The sequence below is a fragment of the Camellia sinensis genome, chromosome 1 (assembly GCF_055761805.1).
Source record: "Camellia sinensis isolate YWXY chromosome 1, ASM5576180v1, whole genome shotgun sequence".
In the NCBI taxonomy this organism is placed as follows: domain Eukaryota; kingdom Viridiplantae; phylum Streptophyta; class Magnoliopsida; order Ericales; family Theaceae; genus Camellia; species Camellia sinensis.
This window is the reverse complement of record NC_138961.1, coordinates 90,024,259-90,049,769: the sequence shown is the minus strand read 5'-3', so window position 1 is coordinate 90,049,769 and position 25,511 is coordinate 90,024,259. Positions and strand designations below refer to the sequence as shown.

Here is a 25,511-nt window from a genome sequence, read left to right as displayed (position 1 = left end):
TAACTGATGGTCGGATGCGTGTTTCTGTATATTATTTTCTTGTTATGATGTGCGTGATCCTGGCATGTCAATAGTAGCTCAATGGATATGTTTTGATGTTGTTCTTTGATATTAAATGCTTCCGTTCAGGCCCCTTATATTGTGTATATCAGGTTTAATGCCCATGTCTACATAGGTCATGCTCGAACTTTTAGGGGCGGGTTCTGGGATGTAACTGTGGTATCAGAGCACGAGTTGCTATCTCACACACGGATCCATTGAGCATTAGGTTGTCTAGACTAGTTTTAGGTAGCATGCATGAAATCCTGGAAGTATACGAAAGATCGATAGCAACGTTAAGCGTACTCTGTTAATGCTAACATTTTTGAATTATGTGTACGGTATATACTTGATTGTTGTGTATATTATGGTGAGAACCAGAGCAGAAGACCCGGGAGATGCCACTTTTACAAGATTGGACAGGATGCAAAGAATGATGATGGAAATGGCAGAAACCCTACGGCAACAACAACAACAACAACAGCCACAACAACAACTGCCACCACCACCGGTGCCTCCACCAGTAGTACAAGATGTCCATGCAGAAGACCAAACCATTACCCTTAGATAGGAGTTCAAAAAGATGAAACCTGCGTCATTCAACGGAGGAATAGAACCAATGAAAGCCGAGGCATGGATGTTGGGCGTAGAAAAATTATTCAAAGTTATCCCTTGCACCGAAGTCCAAAAAGTTCAACTGGCTGCTTTCACTCTTGAGGATGAGGCGCGGAGATGGTGGATGCTTATGAGAACTATAAATCCGGGATTAGCATGGGGCATATTCTTGGAGTTATTTTATGACAAGTACTTTCCCCAAAGCATACGAGACAAAAAGGTGACCGAATTTGAGACTTTTTGACAAGGGAACAAGACCGTTGCTGAGTATGAAGCTCAATTTGCAGAACTAGCACGGTTTGCACCTCACATGGTAGACACCAATTACAAGAAGGCGCGCAAATTTGAAGGGGGACTACGGAGTGCTATATTGGACAAGGTCAACATGCTGATGTTATCCACTTATGTCGCTGTGTTGGAGAGGGCTGTTATAGCAGAAGGAAACCTCGCTGCTCAGAACCGAATCTCCGAATGGAAAGGGAAGAGGCAGAATACTCAACGAGTAAAGGGCACAATTACTCCGCCAAATAAGAAGCAAAATTTAGGAACCTCCAGCACAACCGCTTCTACTCAAGATTCAGCCCCAGTGTGTTCAGAATTTGGAAGGAAGCACCGTGGGGTTTGCCACTGACTGTCTGGAGCATGTTTTCGATGTGGAAAAATGGGTCATTTGATAAGGGATTGTCCTTAAGGGAAGCAACAAAATAATAACAAAGCTATTACAAGTTCAGTAGGATCTGCACCAAATTCCAACACTAAGTCAGTTGCAAAACCTACTAACAACAAAGACACTACGAGGCAAGGTAGAGTATTTGCACTAGTTCTGGGGGATGTGCAGAATGCTGCGACAGTGGTGTCAGGTACATTTATGGTTCATGGTTATTCTGCTCATGTACTGTTTGATTTTGGCTCTACTCATTCTTTTGTGTCAAAATTATTTGTGCAAAATTTAGATAAATCTGAGGAAAATTTGTCATATGTGTTATGTGTGTCTTCACCTTTGGGAGATTCTATGATCTATGCTTCTGTGTATTTTGCTTGTGAACTCCAAATTGGGGATGTCCGGGTATATGCTAATCTGTTACCTCTTGACTTGACCTATTTTGATGTTATCCTGGGCATAGACTGGTTGAGTGAATATGGTGCAACTATAGATTGTCTAAACAAGCAAATCAGTTTCCACCCTCTGGGACAACTAGAATCTATTTTTCAGGGACAGGAAGTGGCTTCACCGCCATATTTGATTTCTGCAGCAAAGGCTTGCAAGCTAATTCAGAAAGGGTGTCAGGGGTTCTTAGGCAGTGTTTTGCAAGGGCAAGTGATGAATGGAAATACTGATCTGATTCCAGTTGTTTGTGAATTTGTACATTTTTTTTGGAAGAATTGTCGGGGCAGTTAATAGACCGTGAAATTGAGTTTACAATTGAAGTGGCGCCGGGAACACAACCTATTTTGAAGACTCCGTATAGGATGTCACCAGTTGAAATGAAAGAATTAAAGATTCGATTACAAGAATTGATTGATAAAGGCTTCATCCGTCCGAGTGTATCTCCTTGGGGTGCGCCAGTTCTGTTTGTGAAAAAGAAGGATAGAACACTTCGGTTGTGTATTGACTATAGGGAACTCAACAAAGTGACAATAAAAAACAAGTACTCCTTACCTCGGATCGATGATTTATTTGACCAGTTACAAGGGGCGCAGGTCTTTACAAAAATTGATTTGCGATCTGGATACCACCAATTGAAAGTTAAAGCTGAAGACGTGGAGAAGACAGCTTTTTGAACCCGATACGGTCATTATGAATTTCTCGTCATGCCCTTTGGAGTTACTAACGCACCGGCAGCATTTATGGATCTAATGAATCGTGTCTTTAAACCTTATTTGGATGAGTTTGTGGTAGTCTTCATCGATGATATCCTGATATATTCAAAGAGTGCAGAGGCTCATGCGAATCATCTTCGTATAATCCTTCAAACACCCCGAGAAAAGAAGCTGTATGCAAAGCTAAAGAAATGTGAATTCTGGCTACATGAGATAGCATTTCTGGGGCATGTAATAACAAAAGACAGAGTCTCTGTTGACCCACACAAAATTGAGGCGATCGTGAATTGGCCAACTTCTACCAAAGTGACTGAGGTACGAAGTTTTATGGGATTAGCTGGTTATTACAGGAGGTTTGTTCAAGATTTTGCCAAAATCGGTATGCCGCTTACACAATTAACTCGAAAAGGAGTTGCATTTGAATGGACAGAGGAACGGGAAGTTGCCTTCCAGGAGTTGAAAACAAAGTTGACCACATCACCAGTCTTGGCCTTACCATCCAGTACCGAGGGGTTTGTGATCTACAGTGATGCTTCGCATAAAGGGCTTGGTTGTGTACTTTTGTAAAATGGAAGAGTTATCGCTTATGCTTCTCGACAGTTGAAACCCCATGAACAGAATTATCCCACCCACGATCTTGAGCTAGCAGCAGTAGTTTTTGCGTTGAAGATACGGCGACATTATCTGTATGGCACTACTTGCGAAGTTTATACCGATCACAAAAGTCTCAAGTACCTTTTCACTCAGAAAGAGTTGAATATGCGGCAACGGTGTTGGTTAGAGCTAATTAAAGATTATGATTTACAGATTCATTACCATCCTGGTAAAGCCAACATAGTTGCAGATGCGCTTGGTCGAAAGAACGTGGGAAACTTGACAAATTTGTTTACAGAACAAAAGGAGTTGAGGAGTGAATTGTATAAAATGAAGATAGATCTTGTCGTACATGAACAGGAAGCCATAGTGGCAGCAGTGATGGCTCAACCAACTTTACTTGAAGAGATCAAACTACATCAAATAGAAGATGAAACCCTACGGAAAGTATGTGATGAGTTGGAGACAAAACCAAAACCGAGATTCAGTTCGGTGGATTTGGTACTCAAGTTTCAAAACAGAATATGCGTCCCCAATGTGTTGGAACTTAAACGGAAACTAATGGAAGAAGCACATGCCTCGAAGTTTGCGATGCATCCGGGAAGCACCAAAATGTACCAAGATTTGAAACAAAATTTTTGGTGGCTAGGAATGAAAAAGGAGATCGCAGAATTTGTTTCTAAATGTTTACAGTGCCAGCAAGCAAAGGCAGAACATGAAAGACCAGCAGGGTTGTTGCAACCCCTTCCAATCCCGGAATGGAAGTGGGAACATTTGACTATGGATTTTGTTGTAGGGTTACCACGGACTCCTCGGGGTATGAATTCTGTGTTGGCGATTGTGGACCGATTGACTAAGTCTGCTCACTTCCTAGCAGTGAAGACTCAATATAATGCAGATAAACTCGCAGTACTTTATGTGAATGAAATTGTCAGGCTTTATGGTGTTCCAGTCTCAATTGTGTCAGATAGGGATCCAAAGTTTGTTTCAAGATTCTGGCAAAGTCTGCTAGAAGCTATGGGTACAGAACTCAAATTTAGCACAACTTTTCACCCTCAGATCGACGGTCAGTCCGAGAGAACGATACAAACTCTGGAAGATATGCTCCGTATGTGTGTGTTGGATTTTCAGGAAAGTTGGGGAACCCACTTACCGTTGGTAGAGTTTCCATACAACAACAGTTATCATTCGAGTATTGAGATGGCACCTTATGAAGCTTTATATGGAAGACCGTGTCGTTCCCCCGTGTGTTAGGCCAAAGTTGGAGATAGATCATTGCTAGGGCCTGAAATTGTGCAATTGACAACTGAAAAGGTTCGACTTATTCAGGAAAGACTAAAAACTGCTCAAAGTAGACAGAAAAGCTATGCGGATAACCGACGAAGGAATTTGGAATTTGAAGTGGATAGTCATGTGTTCGTGAAAGTCACCCCAATGAAAGGACATCCGAGATTTGGAAAAAGGGGTAAGTTAACACGCTGGTATGTTGGTCCTTTCCAAATTCGGGAAAGAGTGGATCCGGTCGCTTACCAAGTTGCCCTCCCGCCAAATATGAGCCAAGTCCATAACGTGTTCCATGTTTCTATGCTTCGAGGATACCTACCGGACCCGACACACGAGATAGATTATCACCAAATTATGCTAGATGACAAGTTAACTTATGAAGAGAAACCAGTTCGAATTCTGGACCGACAAGTGAAGCAATTACGAAATCGAGAGATTCCAATGGTAAAAGTCGAATGTCAAGAGCATTACGGAACCGAAGCAACTTGGGAAAAAGAGGAGGATATGCGACACCAATATCCATATCTGTTTTCATCTTAAGGTAATACAAGTTTGTGGGACCAAACTTATTTAAGGGGGGGAGAGTGTAATAACCCGACCCTCGCATGTGCTTCTAACATAATTAGTCCCTTATTTTGTGCCTTTAAATGCTTGATGAAAACAATTTGTGATTTTATCTGTTGGATAAGAAAAACGTCTGTGCATTTAAAATGTTTAGAACATAAATTGGGAGCCTTAGAGGCATGATAATCCGAAATTGATGTTATATTTGAGCTCAGCATAATTTTTAGGTAATATTAGGCATGTCGGTGAGATTTCAATTTGGGATGATTAAACGATTGATATTTGTCCTTATTCACATTGTGTGTATATATATATATATATATATCTATGTATAATGTTCCTTAAACACCTTGACCTAGAGGCAACATGAGAGAAAAGATTGGGTTAGAGAGGGGTTTGAGAGGTAGGGTGAAGAAGATCCTCCAAGGGTGTTGAGAATTTGGAAGACTTAAACTCAAGGTATGTAAAATATTTGTGTAGATTATACCTTAATTACCTCCTCTCTTGTCTTGGATAGGAATTCTTGGTGTGTGAGTAGAATTTTCTTTGATGTGGGATGTGTTGGATTTAATTGAGAAGATAAGTTTATGTTAGATTGATTTAGAGTTAAATTTCATCCTATTCCTTATCTATGCATGATCATGCTTAATTATGGACTTGGATGCTCTTAGTGTATAAAATTCTCCATGTTTATGATATGATCATGAAATGCTAGGGACAAGAATTGAGTTGCACTCAAATGAATATATGTTTGTAATACTTTGTACAAGATTTATGTTTGGCAATGGAATCATGTGTCCACATGTTATATCTCCTAAATTACGTTATGTTTAGACCATGTTTTATGACTTTAAAGATCTATTTTGGACCTTGTTGAACCCATCAAAGAATTGGATTTTTGGAGAATTTCGGACAGGTTTTTGGCAGAATCGCCGCACGTGCGGGAGTAACTGCCGCACGTTCGGCAATTGGGGCAAAATTTGGGCTGGAACACTGTCTGAAAGGCACGTGCGGGGCTCACTGCCGCACGTACGGCCCAAGGTGGAAAAAAATGGTTTGCTTCTTTTGACCTGTTTGACCCCCTGGGACAGTTGAAATTAATATTTGAAATGTTTAAAATGTTTTTTAATGTACTGGAAGTTAACGATTGAAATGTAAATTAAAGAAGAGTTTGAACTAAATTGTGAGTTCTATATGTGTAGGGCACACTCCGGGAGGAGGTCGCGTCCCGCCACAACACTGTGAGTATAGTGCAATGGCTATATATTCATTTACCATTAATGCTTATCACTATTGCCGTTCTGCTTTCCGTGAATCACTACATTACGTGTATGTTGGTTAGAAAGTAAAGTGAATGTAAACGTGAAGGAAGTTTGTGTACATTTCTGATATTTCTGGGCCAATGGCCATTCTGATATTTCGAGGCCAATGGCCATTCTGTTATTTCTAGGCCGATGGCCGTTCTGTTATGTCTGGGCCTAAGGCCGTTCTGAAGGTGACACAACATTGGCTTAACCGTGTGAACTCTGAAGTACATATTATGTATCTTACTTTGAGTATACTATTATTCACTGAGCGTAGCTCACTCTGTATTTTGTCTGTTTCTGTAGGTGCTCAACCGGGAGGTCAGTCCTAACCCCGATACCCGTCTCCCTTTTGTCAACCTAAGTATAACCAGGCACTTGGAGACGCCCGTGCATTTAGTGAATTTTTGTTGGGCTTTGGGGTTCGTTCTTTCGTTGTCGATTATAGTTGGACTGTAAATAATATTTTTTTCATACGTCCCATCCTAGGGCTGCATCTGTATATATATACGTATATAACTGATGGTCGGATGCGTGTTTTTGTATATTATTTTCTTGTTATGATGTGCGTGATCCTGGCATGTCAATTGTAGCTCAATAGATATGTTTTGATGTTTTTCTTTGATATTAAATGCTTCCGTTCAGGCTCCCTATATTGTGTATATCATGTTTAATGCCCATGTCTGCATAGGTCATGCCCGAAATTTAAGGGGTGGGTTCTGGGATGTGACATGTTCGGCCATGTTAGCTTGGCCTAAACCCTCTTCTTGCATCGGCACCTCATGAATCGGTACTCCATGCACACCTCGGCAGCCCCTTCCATGTCTTCCGCTTCTACCACCACGATTTTTAACCCTTCTTGACGTCCTAATTAAGGAACAAGATAGATAATTTAGCACATAATTCCAAATGTGCTCACAACTTGCCTCACATGTCAATCTATGACAATTATATACATCTTAACAGACAAGCAATTTGATTCACTCCACATAAGCACATAGTCACATAAACACATACGAATTATCCTTTAGTGATGAGATTCCTCCCATGAGAAACCAAGAACTCTTAGCAGAAGGAGTATTGAACAAGTACCCTTCTAATAAGACTTCAAGGAATCTAAAAGGCGCAAATGACATCCCAAAAGTCCAATCCCGTACCTACATAGTCACGTAAGCATGCTATCACATAATCACAAATAAACAAGCATTTCCTGATCATGCAAAATGAACCCATTGTGGTGTAACAACCACTTCCCGCGAGCCCCAAGTATTCAAGCCTAGTGGCTCTGATACCAAGTTGTAACGCCCCCAAATAATTCAACATGAACTATCCACATTAACAAGCATTCACTAAACAATGACAATAATCCTTCCATCTTCACACGTTTAATGAATGAGTTTGATACAAAAGTTCCACATGCAGTATACATTCAACGAGGAAAAGAACACATGAATCTATAGCATGTGAAGCATCCACTCTCAAAACAATAAAATACCCTTGAAGGCTTACATCTTCCAAGGAAAAAGCCCGGTTACACAAAAGTGGCCTCTCGGACCCATGCAAAAATAGCCTTTAGCTAGCAATTAAATCTCAACAAAAATAAGAGAGCTATTTACTCTTCACAAAAATATCCACGCCTTCAGTTTGGTAGGATCACCACATCTTTACCTGCACCAAAGTCCCATAGGGGTGAGCATAAAGCCCTGTAGAGAATTCTCACAAAGTATATACAGTTATGCAATTTTCAATGTAAATGCAATGCCAATGCCATACAATGCCCTTTTTAAATAAAATTTCATTTCATGCTCTTCTCAAAGATTTCCATTTTTCAATAAAAGCTTGCATCCTCAACACATTTCAAAACTCCCAATTTTAATCAACAGGGGCGGTAAATACGACACTGGTAATCCCTGGGCTAGTGTCTGCAAGTAGACTCTACAAGTACTACCCAATTGTCATTTTTACCGGTATTAACCGGAAGGCTCGACACCTATCTGCGTGATTTTCTGGTCTTTCACCATGGATACTCAGGCCAACTTATCAAGTTTAACAACAGCCCCTATCCGGACTTACTACGTATTTAGCCCATGCCACATTTCCATAGTTCTTATTACAACATCATTTTCTTTCATGAAGTAGATATTTTCAATCGAAATTCACAATGTAAAATAATAGTTCAATGAATATGCAATGCCATGATCTTTCCGTGTCTCATAGTATTTCCCCACTTCAATTACCTCTACAATAATGACATCAATTACATTTCCCATTTCCTCTCTTCATGGTTCTTTCACAAGATCACATACCATCAACACGTACTACAATTTTTTCATTTCACAAGTCTTAGAATTTAATCTCATCCAGACTATATATGATGTTTTCAAACATTAATCTTTGATACTTACAAATCTTACCATCCATGGTGCACAACAACTTGCCATATTATAACAATCCATATTCACACATTTTGCAAAAATGCTAAAATGACATCTTATTTCTCGTAGATCAAGTGGGATGCAATTTTGCTAAACATTTGATAAATTTTACTCTTATTCATTCTCTTGATGCAAGAATAAAAGAAGTTCGTGTGTATTTTCATGTTTTCCCAAAACCCCCAAATTCTAGTGTTCTTCATCCAAGACAAAACTTTTTCCCATTTTCTTAATGAATCCTACCAAAATCATCCATCTTCAGTTTTTATGGAAAGGACATCCTAATGGATAAAAAGAAAGTTGAGATTTAGACCCCTCTTTCAAAACTCCCTTTCTGTCTCTCTTCATTTAGAGCAAAATTAAAATCAACACAACAACCTCATGGAAGCTTTAAAATCCAAATTTATGAAGCAAAACATGTATCTATGACTCAAGAAATCCCTGCCTCAATGTTTGATGAAGAATGGAGACGGAACCCTAACTTCATGATGGAAAACTCTTTAATTCCCACTACACCCAAGGAGCCCTAGTTTTTGATCTCCAAAGCTTGAGATGGAGAGGTGATGATGATGGTGAATCTTGATCCAAGGGGTGACAAAATCAAGGAGTTTTTGTGTTTTCGTGAGAGTTTCTAGAGAGAAGGAGGAGAAAATAGGGTTTAGAGTGTGGGAGAAAAGCCCAAAAATGATATACAATTCGGCCAAAAAAAGGAATAAAAAAAAAAGGCTCGGACTACCCTGTCTGCCGCACGTGCGGCGCACCTCCCCGCACGTGCGGTGCCCCTCTCCTGCACCTCACTCCACTCATGCATTTTAAGCAGAATGCAACCCCCTGAAATCCCCTCTTCTTGCACATGCGGCCTAGGGCCCTGCACGTGTGGTCCTAGCCCAGCAGCCCAGAATTTTCCAACTCGCTTCCCAAGCGCTCTGGACCTGACCCCGCACCTTTCGGAACTATCGACATTCAACATTGAATACAAGAAGAACAAGGGCTCTAATTTGAGAACTACCCCCAGATGTTCCAGTCCCAACGAAGGAAAAGAAGAACGGGGGCGAAGAAGAGAAACAAAGTAGACCCAGTTGTCACAAGTTGTCGAAGTATAAGGATAGGTTACAAATGTTATATATATACAAATTACAAAATCATGCCTTAAATACAACAAGCAATCTATCACTTACAATCTCAAAACACGTTTACAAACTTGTTTCTAATCCTCCTAGGGTAGTCGTATGTCCTCAAATGCTTCAGTGTTGCCTTCGACTGGTCTAATAGTCTTTAATACCTGGCATGAAATGCCATGAGCTTTGATTGCCCAGTAAATGCACACACATCCCGTCCCTTTTTCCCAATCCAATACACCATCACGTTTATAACAAGCAAGTACTGAAGCATGATATTCAAGTCAATAACAATGATTACAAGGTCAGATGTTAGTATTTTACAAATCCCCCAAAGAGATTTCATCCTCCCAACCACAAGAATTGGACACCGGACTATTCGAAACTTCCCCTTTTACTACTTTGTTGCAGAACTTACCTCGGATGCCTACCAACGGTTATATACCGTGTAGCGCCGACCGCAGGGCCTCAAAAGGGACAACGAAATGAAAAAAAAAATTATCACCTAAAATCCAACCTTATCCTTCCAAAAATGTTTTATCCTCCTGAATGTCCTATTCGGACCCAACCTTATCTCACCAATCAAACCATCGCAAAGAGTTCAAATACGTCAGTTCCATTCTAGGGTTTACACGACAACCGCTTGCGCAAGAATTAACCTTCAATTAGGAAGCACATCCCATCAATTCATACATAACACATTATCATCTCTTCAATATTCAAGTGATCGAAAACCCAATACAACCCCAATTAAGTTTTCCGTTGAGTTAAATATTTTAAATTAAAGTTAGAACAACTTAACAAGGTAGTAATATCCACATAAGAATGAACGTCATCAATTGAAGAAGATAAGGAACATAACCATAACACATGCAATGACATCCCAAGACATGATCACGTACTAATAAGCATACTCATGAACACATGAGCATAAGACACCCATGCAAAACTAAATTTCCAAATTGAATACCATTTAAAGATGAAAATCAAAAGGGCTATTTCAGATCTTTCCCGAACCTAGCCTTTCTGTGGTTCGTAGAGAATTTAATCTAGTTTTCAGAACATGTTTCGGAAATGTGATAGCTTTTCTAGATTTTTAGTTATTTAAGAAACACTCCAGCGCTGTCCAGATTCGTCGATCGTTACGAAAATTGGTTTTCTTACAAACCGCTCACTCTTTGTCAATGAAACCAGTTTTCCTTAAAAGAGAACTTCTTAAGGAAGATTTTTACATAAAACCTAGGTCCATAAGATTTTTATACATTTTTCTATAATTTTTTCAAGTTGGCTGTAAAATATATTTTTCTGGCATAGTTCTTGAAATAAGAAAATTGGTGAGAAAAGAGGCCAACTAGGGAAATTTTCCACTTCTTTTGTGATGAAAACATGATAAATAATATGTATTAAAATCATAAATTTAAGGTGCATGTGTGCCTTTGGAAAGTTTGAGAGGTTGATATGGAAAAATGTAGTCTTATACCGATTAACAAAAATACAAGAAGGGTAGAACCAATGCTTAACTCCTTTCGTTTTTAACACAAGAATGCCATTAAAACACATCTGAAATGAATGTTTAAAACTTCTAAGAGCATGTATTTTAAAGGAAAAATAAGAGAGAGTTGTGTTGCGGCTTATCTGATTGCCTAGTGAAGTGTTTGAACAATTTTCACTAGAAGAAATTGCACTTTTGGCGACTAAATTTTTAGTCGCCGAAAGTCATATTTTTAGTCACCAGAAGGTTTTCCCGAATAAATAGTTTGGTCGCCAACTTGGTCACGGAAAGACAGTATTGGTGACTAAAAAAATTTAGTCGCCGAAAGTCCTAAATTGACAACTAAAGAAGTAGTCACCAAAAGTAAAGGTAATGGCGACAAAAAAAACTTTAGTCGTTAATAGGCTAAATTGGCGACCAATCTTTCAGTCGCCAAAAGCTTTCAAAAAAATTTATATCGCATTTTTAGTGACTAAAACATTTAGTTGCCCAAACTAAATTTATTTTCCATGACTAATTCATTTAGTAGCCAAAAATATTTTTTTGTTCATCTTATTTGTTTTAACTACTAAATGTTCTAGTCGCCTAAAGTGTAATTTTTTTAGCTACTAAAAATTTAATCGCCTAAAGTCTATTTTTTTATTTGGCTGCTAAAATTTTAATTGCCCAAAATTTTTTTTATTCATTTTATTTTTTTTAGCTACTAACTATTTAGCCACTAAAAATATTTACTGCCTTTTTGGCAACCAATTATTTAGTGGCCAAAAACATGATATTATTTTATTTTATTTTTAATTTGTCCATAACTTGTATGTATTCCGTACAACCTATACCATGTATATAAACAAAACAATACATAATTAAGTAATAAGACACTTTCATAATTTTATAACCACTTTCAACCATCCAAAAGGAATAACTTAATGTCAAATTATTTAAGTAATAAGACACTTTCATAATTTTATAACCACTCCAATGACAGCTTGTAATCCCCACTGCTTGGCAATTGGCAATGCACAACCATAATTAGGAACACAAAAGGCCTTTAACATTGGCAAAGCAAAGGGTCCACCCATCAGATGGCTGCAACAATAAGCAATAACATTAAAACTATCCCCTGCATCAACTGCACATGAATTCCCTGTGTTGCCTACACATAACTGGCACGCTTCTTTTGGTGCCAAGTTAGCATCCTGTGTCGAATGAGCCAAAAAAAAAAAAAAAGGTGCCAAGTCAGCATCTTTGTCTACATTTCAACATTCTGTCCACTTTTTATTTCCGGCAAGTCTTCACTCCATCGTTTCTTACTAGCACTGCCATTCTCTCTCTAGACAACAAAAATCCATTGGCTTCTCTACATTGCCATTCTGCATTAGATAAAACATAAACAGGCTACTTTTATTATGTAGCATAGAGCATTACACGTGGACAGTTCACTCATTTGGAAGCAAACGGGCTACAAAAATAACATAATAAAGGAATTAATGTACATTTATACCATACAATTAAATTACCAAACATGCTTGGAGGGTGCACGTAGAACTAGACATGACAGACGATTATTCCTTGTCCAGTGTCATGTGATTGGCATATTCATGCATCATGCATTCAAAAGAGTCCATGTAAACATCAAATATTAAGGGGAAGGCCCTGTTTGGTTTGAATTTTAGAAATAGTTTTCTGAATTTTTTTTTTAAAAAAAAATAGAAATTGTTTTGACAAAAATAAATACGACAAACATATTTTTAAAAATTATTCCTAACCTCCAAAAAGATAATATAAAAATGATATATTTTTCTTATACCAAATTAATTTTTCATTTTTTAAAAAAAATAAATTTAAAACAGTTTTTGAAAATCAAACCAAACTGAGCTGAAAATTTTACTTCCTTTTTTGTTTGTTGTGTGTTTGGGGTGGGTAATCTCAGAGTGAAACAGTAGAGTGTACTTGTGAAGTTATCTGTCACCTCTCCTTTTTGTCATCTGCCATGTTAGTCCATTGTTGGGCTCAAGACCCGGTTGTGAAATCTCCAGACCATGTTTCTTAACTAGTTGAATAAAACCTGGTAGATTTGCCAAGATGAAAAGATGTAAATTCTGGATTTTCAGAAAACATGAATGCTAAAATGGAAAAAGAAAGAAACAAAGCAGAGAAACTTACTTTTCACCATTGAAGTGTTCAACTCCAAGATCTTCATCCCAGATGAAAATATAGTCATAAGCTACTACAATATCGGGATGCAGAAACCGCTTTGCATACCACCTGCACGAGATTAAAAATTTATAGATACAGGAGCCCACAAACTCTCACATCAGCAAGAAGACAATACAAATGGTAGCAAATCTTATAGTGCAGTAACTTCAATGGTTTTTTTTATATAATTAATGCAATCACTTAAATGATTAAATCTACAAAAGGATGCAATATTGGTATAACTTATTTTACTGTCTTTCTTGCCATAGTCTTTTCCTCAAAGATGCTAGAGTGGTAGAACACCAAAACTACATGAATGCTAAAGAATCTTACCATTTTGTTTGTTTTCTTACACAGACATGAATCACCCTCCGTGACCACTCAAATTCATCCCATTCACTTGTCCGGACATCATAATGAAAAAGCAATATTTGGAAATCCTCTGAAAACTATAAAAAAATAACATAAGATGCAGACCTCACTATACATGCAAAATAATAAAAAGAAGTAACAGAATGATCTGTGAGTAACCTTATTAATTGCCGCATTAATATGTTCCTCTGATCCCAACCAACCGTGAATGTCACCAAATATGTCGGCTTCTTTTTCAAATCCTGAAAATTTCAGAACATTATTCATGAGACAATAATAGTTACAAGGGGAGCTAACACAGTCGCAGTAGGAAACATTTTCTTCATTCACTTATTTTATAATAATTTGTATTTTATGATGTGAGGTCCCTTCTGTGCTCATGGTTGTCAACATGCTCAAAATGCACGCAGCAAAACATTTTCCTAGTGAAGAAGGTCTATCACTCTCTTGTCACCAACAATGATAAACCTACCGCTTTAATAATCGAGGCATGGAAAATGAAGAAACCAAACAAAACCTGAAAATTACAGCACCACAATACAGTTACTTTGTTGAACCACATACCTCACTGGGTTCACCCCCATAACCTTCGCAAATAAAAATCAGACTTCGATTCTATGATTCTTGGAGGTAATGACTCTGCACCACGGGATTTGTTGGAACATATATGTTAGAAATGGGCGCCCATGTGGCATGACCATTTCAATGCTTTGAATTTATAACTGTAACTCCTGCATTAATGGGATTTGTAACTCCTGCATTAATGGGGTTTGTAACTCCCGCCTTTATTGCAGAAGTTAATGGTGCATTAATGACCAGCCATAAAGGCTGGAGGTTTTTCCTCTCTCCCTTATACATGTATAAATTGAGACCCTCCTGTTAAGCCTAAAACACACATAAATTTCCCATATTTTGACTCTCTCCCAAAAATAACGATCAAAGCCGTTTTATACTGTGATTTGTGTGGGTGATATTCAATGTTGTAATATCACCCCACTGCTGGGTTGACTGATCAGATTCAGGAAGCTCGTGATTTACCCACGAGATCTTTTCTATTCAGACTCTGCAGGAAAGGTATGACTGTATTTTTTATTCCACTGCGTTATAATGCTGATTTACATTGGTATCAGAGCCTAGTTGGGTATTTTCATGTTTTCTTAATCATGTATATATATGTGCACATTATATAGCATGAATTGTTTATAAATTTACACGAAGATGCTATTGTATGGAATTTATCATGCTTTGTATATGCCTTACGTAGTGGGAGATTGATTGATTGTTTTTTGCACATGGAATTAAATTAAATTTTGATAATTATCACTAGAGGCGCAAGGGATGATTACGAGCATAGCAAATTTTCGATCTTGGCACATGTGTAAAATTATCATTATTTAATTTAGATTTTTTTTTGCTGCAAAATAATTTTTTTTGTGTTGCTATCATTAATATCCCATGCGCATTTGTTTACTCTATATGTATAAATGGCTGCTAAGACAGTGGTGGCAGACTTAACTAAGGGAGAGAAATTGGATGGCGACAATTATGGCATATTGCGCCGTAAGATCCAATACCTCCTCAATGAGCAAGAAGTGTTGACCACACTTGAACAAGTGATGGTTGAGCTAGAGCAGCGCAATACAGCTCAACATCGTCGTGATCTTGAAGCTTTTCAGACTTGACGTAACAAAGATCGGTGTGTGCGCTTTACTATGTTGAGCAGCATGCACAACGACTTGATTAGTGAGTTTGAGCATTGCCCGACTGCATTTGAGATGTGGGAAGCTCTCAAGCAAAAGTTTGGTATTACCTCTTTGGCAAAGCTACGTGGGCTGACTATGAAGTTTGACTCATATCAAAAAAAGGCGCATCACTCGATAAAGCAGCATTTGAGGGTCATGTCAGCCATGATACGTGAGCTTGCAGCTGCTGAGCACAATTTGACTCAAGAGCAGCAAGTACAAGCTGTGATTCGCTCTCTGCCAAATTCTTGGGAGCAGATGAAGCAGAACATGATGCATAATGAGAGTGTGAAAACATTCGAAGACATGTCGCGTCATTTGGAGCTAGAGGCTGAGTGCCTTGAGGTGGCTAAGTCTGATGGTTCTGCTATGGTGGTTGAGTCAAGCTCACATAGGACTTCTTAGCTCAAACGTGGAAAAGCAAAAAGTGCCCCTAAGGAGCAAGCAGCAGCTACGCTTAAGCCCAATGGCACTAGAAATTTCAAGCGTAGGGGCACGAGAGGTGGTCAGAAGGCAAAGGCTAAATTGACATGCTTTAACTGTAACAAAGAAGGACACTTCGCTCGGGATTGCCCTGAGCAGAAGAAGACTCCAGAGCAACAGACCACATCGCGAGGGACAGAGTAGGGTTCGTTGAGTATCGCCGAGTACTTGCTGGGAGCAGAAAAGTTTACATGGGGAACGAGTCCAGTGTGGAGGTGCTTGGCATTGGCACATTCAAGCTGGAAATGCGACGAGGGCGCACCTTGTATCTTCATGATGTTCTTTATGCTCCGGATATTCGGCGAAACTTAGTTTCAGTTATTAGCATGATGAGCCTTGGTTTTAGTTTTTGTTTTGAGAATAATGGTGTTAGCATTTATTTGGGAACAATTTTTTATGGTTTTGGTTATCTTTCAGATGGTTTTTAAGTTTTGAATGTGGATGATTCTAGTTTTAATAAAAATGCCAATGGCTCTGTTTCTAATATTGCATTTTTTTGTGATAATGATTCTATGAGATGGCATGCCAGATTAGGCCACATAGGGCAAGATAGGATGACTAGATTGGCTAGAGAAGGTCTTTTAGGCCCACTCGCTAGAGTCACTTTGCCCACTTGTGAGCACTGTCTTGCTGGTAAGGCAACAAGGAAACCATTTGGGAAAGCCATAAGGGCATCAGTCCCATTTCAACTTATTCATTCTGATATATGTGGACCAATGAATGTGAGGGCAAGACATGGAGCCCCTTGTTTCATCACATTTATAGATGATTGCACGTGTTTTGGTCATGTTTATTTGATTTCTCACAAGTCAGAAGCATTGGATTGCTTTAGACAATATGTTCATGAGGTTGAGAATCAATTAGACAGGAGCATTAAGGCTCTAAGGACTGACCGAGGACGTGAGTATCTATCTGAGCAATTTAAAGTGCTCTGTGAGGAAAAAGGAGTCATTAGGCAATTGACAATTCCTAAGACTCCGCAGCAAAATGGTGTAGCGGAGAGAAGGAATCGTACATTGCTTGGCATGGTTAGATCAATGATGGCGCAAGCTAATCTTCCCATTTCTTATTAGGGAGATGCTTTATTGACTACTGCTTACGTCCTTAACCGTGTGCCCTCCAAATCAGTTCCTTCCACCCCATATGAGATGTGGACTGGCAAAAAGCCTGATTTGGGCAATTTGCGGCCTTGGGGTTCGGCAGCTTACATACACAACGCTTCTCATAAGTTTGGGAAGTTGGGCCCTAGAGGAAAGAAGTGTATCTTCATTCGCTATAGTGAGCATTCTAAGGGCTACGTGTTTGTTGGGGAGCATCCGGATGGAAGTGTGACTGAAATTGAGTCACGAGATGTGGATTTCCTAGAGGAGGATTTCCCTAGCAGAGGTGAGGTAACTAGAGAAGTAGAACTCTATGAGATGAAAGATCTACTTGAAGGCGCACATAGTAGCCTAGTAGAGAATGAGGAGATAATTCCTCAAGCTCCTAGGGACAGTAGGAGCGATCTACCTGCCCATGGATTAGATCCAATGGATGAGGATTCTCAACTATGTAGAAGCAAACGTGGAGCTATACCCCGTCGTTGTTTTGAGATTGAAGGGGAAGCATTCATGATTGCTCCGAGTGATGAGATGGAGCGTAAGAATCTCAAAGAGGCTCTCTCATCCTGTCACGACCCGAACCCGCCCCTATGGGTTAAGGACGTAATCGGCCAGTAATCCTGAGATTACCTATGGCCTCAAAAACAAAATAGACATAACTCAACATAGTACAGGGGCCAAACGGAAGCAATAATCAAAAACTTTGTCCATAGAGCCGTGCTTATATGCACTTCAAAACAAACCATACTCATATACGTTAATAACCCACGTCAAAAGTACAGTACCATAAAATTCTTTACAGACAGGATCATCCAACTAAGACAACCCATGACAGACTATTTACAAATATACATAAAGTCCTTGCTAGCTATACAAAATATAGTTACATAACAAAATGGCAAGGATAGGTCTCGTGCGTGAGACACAAGGCTAACTTTCTCAAAACTCATGTTGTTCCTGGCAGACTTCACTGGGGCTGGGTTTGGACTTCCCTCGGCTCACCTACAAACACATGAATGAGCGTGAGTGATAGCCCAGTGAATAATATCAAGTACAGAAGTCATATAAGCAATATGTAGGACAACATACTCCAAACGGCCTTGGGCCCAATTCATATTCCTACTTAACATATGTACATTTATACAAGGTTTAGATCAAGTGACTGTAGTTCCAAACATACTGGTCTTTGGCCCATTCATTTATGTCAAAACGGCCTTCGGCCCATCCATTTATGTCATAACAGCCTTCGGCCCATATATTTGTGGCAAAACGGCCTTCGGCCCACTCATTCATGTCAAAATGGCCTTCGGCCCACTCATTTATGTCAAAACGACCTTCGGTCCATCCATATGTGTCAAAACGACCTTCGGTCCGTTCATCTACATCAAAACGACCTTCGGTCCAGTCATTGTTATCAGAACGACCTTCGGTCCATTCATTTCTATCAAAACGACCTCTGGTCCATCCATTACTATCAAACGACCTTTGGTCCATTCATCTCTATCAAAACGACCTCTGGTCCATTCATTTCTATCAAAACGACCTGAGGTCCAATTATTTTCATGTCAGACTTTTGTCCACAATCCCAATCAGCAAATCATAAAGCTTATAAGGGAATAAACAATTGGACATTCACAATTATTCGAATATCGATATTACTCACAGTGATCGGCTTATGGATTCGCCTTGGAGCTTGACCCTACACATTCCATGAACACAAAAGGGTCATTATCAATTCAACCCGTTCTTTAATTCACATATTCCTCTTTAGGCTTTATTCTTATATCATTAACTCATTTACAATGCTTAACAGATGCCTAAGAGTGCTTACAAGTGAAAGAGAACGGAAAACAAAACACAGAACGAGCATATAAAATTTCAGAGAACAGGGTCCCCGCTCGAGCGGACCGTTAAGGCCTGCAAAAGTACTGGTTGCATGAAAAATACGCTCGGGCGTGGAATAGAGTGCTCGAGCGGAAGGTCTGTCTGCAAAACTTCCCGCTCGAGCGTGAGATATCCCGCTCGAGCAGACATCCAACTCTTCAAAAAGTGCTGGTAGCACAATTTCTCCGCTCGAGCGGCCCTTACCCCGCTCGAGCGGATGTCAAAATTCTGGAAATTCCAGATTGAGTACTTTAGCTTCACCTCGACTTTCAACCCACAATTTATGCATGTTATGGCTCAAAATTCACATTTACTCATGTTAACATACTACCAATACAAAATTACAACATTAGGAAGCTCAATTTCTTATGCCATTTACATGCATGCCTCAAATTAATCCAAATTCATCACCAACATATCAAGTTTCAACATGCAAAGCTTGCTCTTTCATGATCTACTTTTGCATGTAAGAAATACAGATTATTCACAACTTATTTGGTGAAGATGTGGTCATACCCATGGATTTCATTCAAACGTCAATATAGATTACACAAAGTAAGCTCAAACATGGAAATCTATAACAATTCTTTACATGCATGCTTCTATTAGCTTGAAATTCAACATATACAACTCAATCCCTTCACATTCAAACTAATTCATGCTCTTGGCCATCTATTAAACTTGAATTCACAAGATGATGACTAAAAATGCATGAATTACTCACCAAGGAGTTTAATCTTCACAATCTATGGCAATTCTTGAGCTTAACCTCCAAAATTTCCAAGCTTTAAGCCAACCCTCAATCTCCTATTCTCTCTTCTTCCAATCGACCCTCTCTTTTCTTCTTTGAGTTTATTATCTGTCAAAATGAGGCTAGGGGAAGAGAGGTTGAGTGCTTAAAGCCTTGACAACAAAACCACTAAGGCCAATATTATAATAATAAAGTAGTTGAGCTCTAATTCATCAATTTAATCGGTTTAATCTAACCCGAATCAATTTTCAATTAAATTTTACCGTAGGCTCTAAACATTATGCCAATCATAATGGCGTAATCAATTTCGGGTTCTGTGGCCGATAGGGCCCTCAATTTAATTCCCAAAGTAGTTTACTTAAACAGATATTCCTACAGTGAACAAATAGAATTGCAAAATCACATATATTCAGATAATGGCACATAAAATCATGCTAAACACATAATCATATTCAAATTAAGGACCAATTTAGCATATTACGGAACAGGGGTATCACAGTCTCCCCCCCTTTAGGAAGTTTGGTCCTCCAAACTTAATTTACCTCTGTCGAGAAACAAATGTGGATAGCTCAGTCGCATTTCCTCCTCTTTTTCCCATGTAGCATTCGTCCCATAGTGCTCTTTCCATTCCACTTTGACCATTGGGATGGACTTGCTTCTCAACTGTTTCACTTGCCTGTCAACAATCCGTTTCGGCCATTTAGCATATTTCATATTTTCATCAATAGCAACTCGGTGATAATCAATCGCATGAAACGGGTCTCGAAGGTAACCCCTCAACATCGACACGTGAAACACATTATGGATTTGCTCGAATCCCAGTGGCAAGGCAACTCTATAAGCAACTGGACCAAGCCTTTCCAAAATCTGAAATGGCCCAATGTAGCGGGGCGACAACTTGCCCTTTTTCCCAAATCTGACTTGGCCTTTCATTGGAGAAACACGGATGAACACATGGTCACCAACCTCATACTCAAGAGGTCTTCTCCGAACGTCTGCATAATTCTTTTGTCGGTCCTGAGCTATTTTGAGCCTTTGACGAATAGTCTTGATTTTCTCAGATGTGTCTTGCACAATTTCTGGCCCAAACAAAGCTCTATCCCCGACCTCTGTCCAACAGATAGGTGATCTACACCTCCTACCATACAAAGCCTCGTATGGCGCCATACCGATGCTGGAGTGGAAGCTGTTATTATAAGCAAATTCTGCAAGTGGCAAATAATCTTCCCAGCTCCCCTGAAAATCCAAAGCACACATGCGAAGCATATCTTCCAATGTCTGTATCGTTCGTTCTGACTGCCCATCTGTCTGTGGGTGGAATGCAGTACTGAACCTTAGTTCTGTTCCCGTAGCTTCTTGCAAACTCTTCCATAATCTAGATACAAATTTCGGATCTCTATCCGACACAATAAATACCGGAACTCCGTGTAAACGGACAATTTCATCAACATAAATAGTAGCCAGTCTATAAGCAGTAAATGTAGTTTTGACAGGTAGAAAATGTGCAGATTTAGTCAGTCTATCAACTATAACCCAAACAAAATCCATACCTCGAGAAGTCCGAGGTAGGCCAATGACGAAATCCATAGTCATATGTTCTCACTTCTATTCAGGAATAGGGAGAGGTTGAAGTAGATCGCCTGGTTTCTGATGTTCAGCCTTAACTTGCTGACACTGAAGGCACGTGGACACATAGTCTGCAATCTCTCTCTTCATTTTAGGCCACCAATAGGTTTGTTTCAAATCTCGATACATCTTATTGTTGCCCGGATGCATAGCAAACACGGATCTGTGGGCTTCATCTAAGATCCTCTTCTTTAGTTCCGGAATATCTGGGACACACATTCTGTTCCGGAATCTCAACACTTGATTTTTGATGCTAAACTCTGCTTTCGGACTTGCCTCAAATTCCCTAATTACTTTCTTGAAAAGCTCGTCCTCTTTCTGTTTCTGTTTGATTTCATCAATGATCGCCGGCTCGACTGTAATAGCGGCTATCAATCCACCCTGTTCACACACTACCACTTCAATTTCAGACTTCTCAAAGTCTTGTAAAATCTCTCTTTGTTTAGTAAGCAAACAAGCCATACCCCCTGTTGATTTTCTGCTCAAGGCATCAACCACTGTATTAGCTTTCTTGGGATGATACTGAATCTCTAGATCGTAATCTTTTATCAGTTCCAGCCATCTTCTCTAACGCATATTTAGCTCTTTCTGCGTGAAGAAGTCTTTCAGGCCCTTATGATCCGTATAGACTTCACACCTTGCCCCATATAAATAGTGCCGCCAGATTTTCAAAGCAAAAACAATTGCGACCAATTCTAGGTCATGTGTTGGATAATTCTTCTCATGTGGCCTCAATCGTCGGGAGGCATAATCAATAACCTTTTCGTTCTGCATTAACACACAACCCAAACCCTTATAAGATGCATCACTAAAGATTACAAAATTTTCCGTACCTGAAGGTAATGTCAAAATTGGTGCAGTAGTCAATTTTGTCTTCAATTCCTGAAAGGTTGATTCCCTTTCTTTGTTCCACTCAAAAGGTTGCCCCTTGCGTGTCAGTTGGGTAAGAGGCACTGCTAATTTCGAAAAGTCCTTCACAAACCTCCTGTAGTACCCAGCCAAGCCCATGAAGCTACGAACTTCTGTCACATTAGTCGGTGTAGGCCAATTCACAATTGGCTCTATTTTCTGCGGGTCTACTGAAATTCCTTCCTTGTTGATCACATGCCCTAAGAAAACAACCTCATCCAACCAAAACTCACATTTCTTTAGTTTAGCAAACAATTTCCTTTCCCGAAGTATTTGTAAAATAGTCCTCAAGTGATGCTCATGTTCAAGTCTATCTTTAGAGTATATCAAAATATCATCGATGAAGACTACAACAAACTCATCAAGGTAGGTTTTAAAAATTCTATTCATTAAGTCCATAAATGTTGCCGGAGCATTAGTCACTCCAAACGGCATAACAAGAAACTCAAAATGACCATACCTCGTTCTGAATGCGGTTTTCTCAACATCCTCTGCCTTAACTTTCAGCTGATGATACCCGGATCTCAAATCAATCTTAGAAAACACCTGTGATCCCTGCAACTGGTCAAATAAGTCATCAACACGGTGTAAGGGATATTTGTTCTTATCGTTACCTTGTTCAATTCCCGGTAATCAATGCACAGGCGCAAGGTACCATCCTTCTTCTTTACAAATAACACTGGTGCACCCCAAGGCGAAGTGCTAGGCTGGATAAACCCTTTATCACGAAGGTCTTGCAACTGTTCCTTTAATTCTTTCATTTCGGCAGTAGCCATTCTGTAGGGAGTTTTAGAAATAGGCTGGGTGCCTGGCACCGTTTCAATGGTAAACTCGATCTCCCTGTCTACCAATTCCCCTGGTAATTCATTCGGAAACACATCCGGAAATTCTCTAACAATAGGAATATTATTCAATTCAACATTCTCAGATTGTTCAGACAAGACATAGCACAAATAACCCTGGCACCCTTTCTTGATCAGTTTACATGCTTTCATTGCAGATATCAAATAAGGTGGAGGCACTACCCCATTACCCACAAACACAATATCTTTCTGTTCTGGTAGGTTAAATACAACCCTTTTTGTCACACAGTCTATGGTGGCACAATACTTGGTCAACCAATCCATGCCCAAAATTACATCAAAATGTCTAAAGTTCAAGGGCAACAAATCTACATATAGGGTAGCATCCTCGATGTGCATGTCACAAAACCGATATATATAATCACATAACACAGATTCCCCCGATGGAGCAGGCACACATAACAAATATGGCAATAACTCTAGGGGTCCATTCAGTCTAGATGCAAATGTATGTGTCACAAATGAGTGCGTTGATCCAGAATCAATTAATACAAAGGTATCCTGATTACATATTGAAATAGTACCTGAGACAACGACATTGGCGTTCCGTGTATTGCCCGGAACAAGTGCTAAAACTCTTCCCTGTCTCACTGTATCCCCAGTAGTAGCAGATTTCAAGGTGTTCCCCGGTTTCGGGATCGATGCAGTGGAACTAGCTGCTAGTTTCCCACTGTTCTGATTACATTCTCGGGCTATGTGCCCTTGCTTCCCACATTTGAAACAGGCTTCCGATGCACGGTAACAGACTCCACGGTGCCTTTTGCTACAAATGTTTCACATGGGAGCTGTGTCTCAGGAAGAACTCGAAGTATTTGAGGAGCCCGTGTTTTTCTTTTTCGAAAATTTCTTCTTCGAAAAGAAGCCTTGCCTTTTATTGCCCTTCCATTCTGTTGTTGGCTTAGCTTGTCTAGCTATGTTAGCCTCTGATATGATGGCCCTGTCTAGCACCCCAATGTAGGTTTCTAGCTTTAGGACATTCACCCTCTCTAGGATGTCACTGCGGAGTCCACCTTCAAAATGTCTTGCCTTCTTAAAGTCTGTGTCAATTGCGTGTGGGGCAAACCTGGCCAATTTAGTGAATTTGGCCTCATAGTCAGCTACAGTCATGCTATCTTGCTTGAGTTCCATGAATTCTGCTACTTTCCTGTCCCGGACGCATTGTGGAAAGTACTTGTCATAAAATATTTCTAGAAACTTTACCCAGTCGACATTCTTATGATTTTCTTGCATCAACATCCACCATCTTCTTGCTTCGTCTTCTAGCATAAAAGTGGCTAGAAGCACTTTTCTAAGTCTCTGAACAGGGGAACACTTCAAATAATTTCTCAATGCCAAGGACCCATGCTTCGGCTTTCAACGGATCTAATCCCCCGTGGAACTGTGGTGGTTTCATTTTCTTAAATTCCTTGGTGAGAGATATTATCCGGTCATCATTTTGATTATTTGGCACGGGTGGTGCTGGAGGTGGAGGTGGTGGGTATGGTTGTTGCCACTGTTGTTGCCACTCCTGTTGCTGTCTCAAAGCTTCTGCCATTTCCTGAATCAGTCTTTCCATTCTGTCCAGTCTGGCTGTAGAAGATTCCTCTATCTCATCACCTCTGGTCCTCACCATCTGATTAAACTTGCATTATATTTCACACAAAAGGTACACAAGTATGCATACACTAAGAAGCACATATTTCCAGGTGATTTGCAATGCAAGTAGTTCACAACTTACGACATCCAATTGTTCATATCAAAACATTTAGGCATATAATCAATGCTTCCAAATTCATATTTATCACATGAATGCATCCTAGATCTTATCTAGATGCTTATTGCTCTTTTTGGACAAGTGTGTGAGTTATTAACTCGTGCTCTGATACCACTCTGTCACGACCCGAACCCGCCCCTATGGGTTAAGGACGTAACCGGCCAGTAATCCTGAGATTACCTACGGCCTCAAACCAAAATAGACATAACTCAACAGAGTAAAGGGGCCAAACAGAAGCAATAATCAAAACTTTGTCCATAGAGCCGTGCTTATATGCACTTCAAAACAAACCATACTCATATACGTTAATAACCCACGTCAAAAGTACAGTACCATACAATTCTTTACAGACATGATCATCCAACTAAGTCAACCCATGACAGACTATTTAGAAATATACATAAAGTCCTTGCCAGCTAGACAAAATATAGTTACATAACAAAATGGCAAGGATAGGTCTCGTGCGTGAGACACAAGGCTGACTTTCTCAAAACTCATGTTGTTCCTGGCAGACTTCACTGGGGCTGGGTTTGGACTTCCCTCGGCTCACCTACAAACACATGAATGAGCGT

General features: G+C 39.6%; 1 long non-coding RNA gene and 1 pseudogene across 1 annotated transcript in view; both read right to left on the bottom strand.

The window, feature by feature from the left end:
* Positions 1-25,511, bottom strand: part of LOC145789846 (uncharacterized) — a 282,088-nt gene that overhangs the window by 159,626 nt on the left and 96,951 nt on the right. The window lies entirely within an intron of this gene.
* On the bottom strand, positions 12,217-14,494 carry LOC114282936 (uncharacterized; annotated as a pseudogene).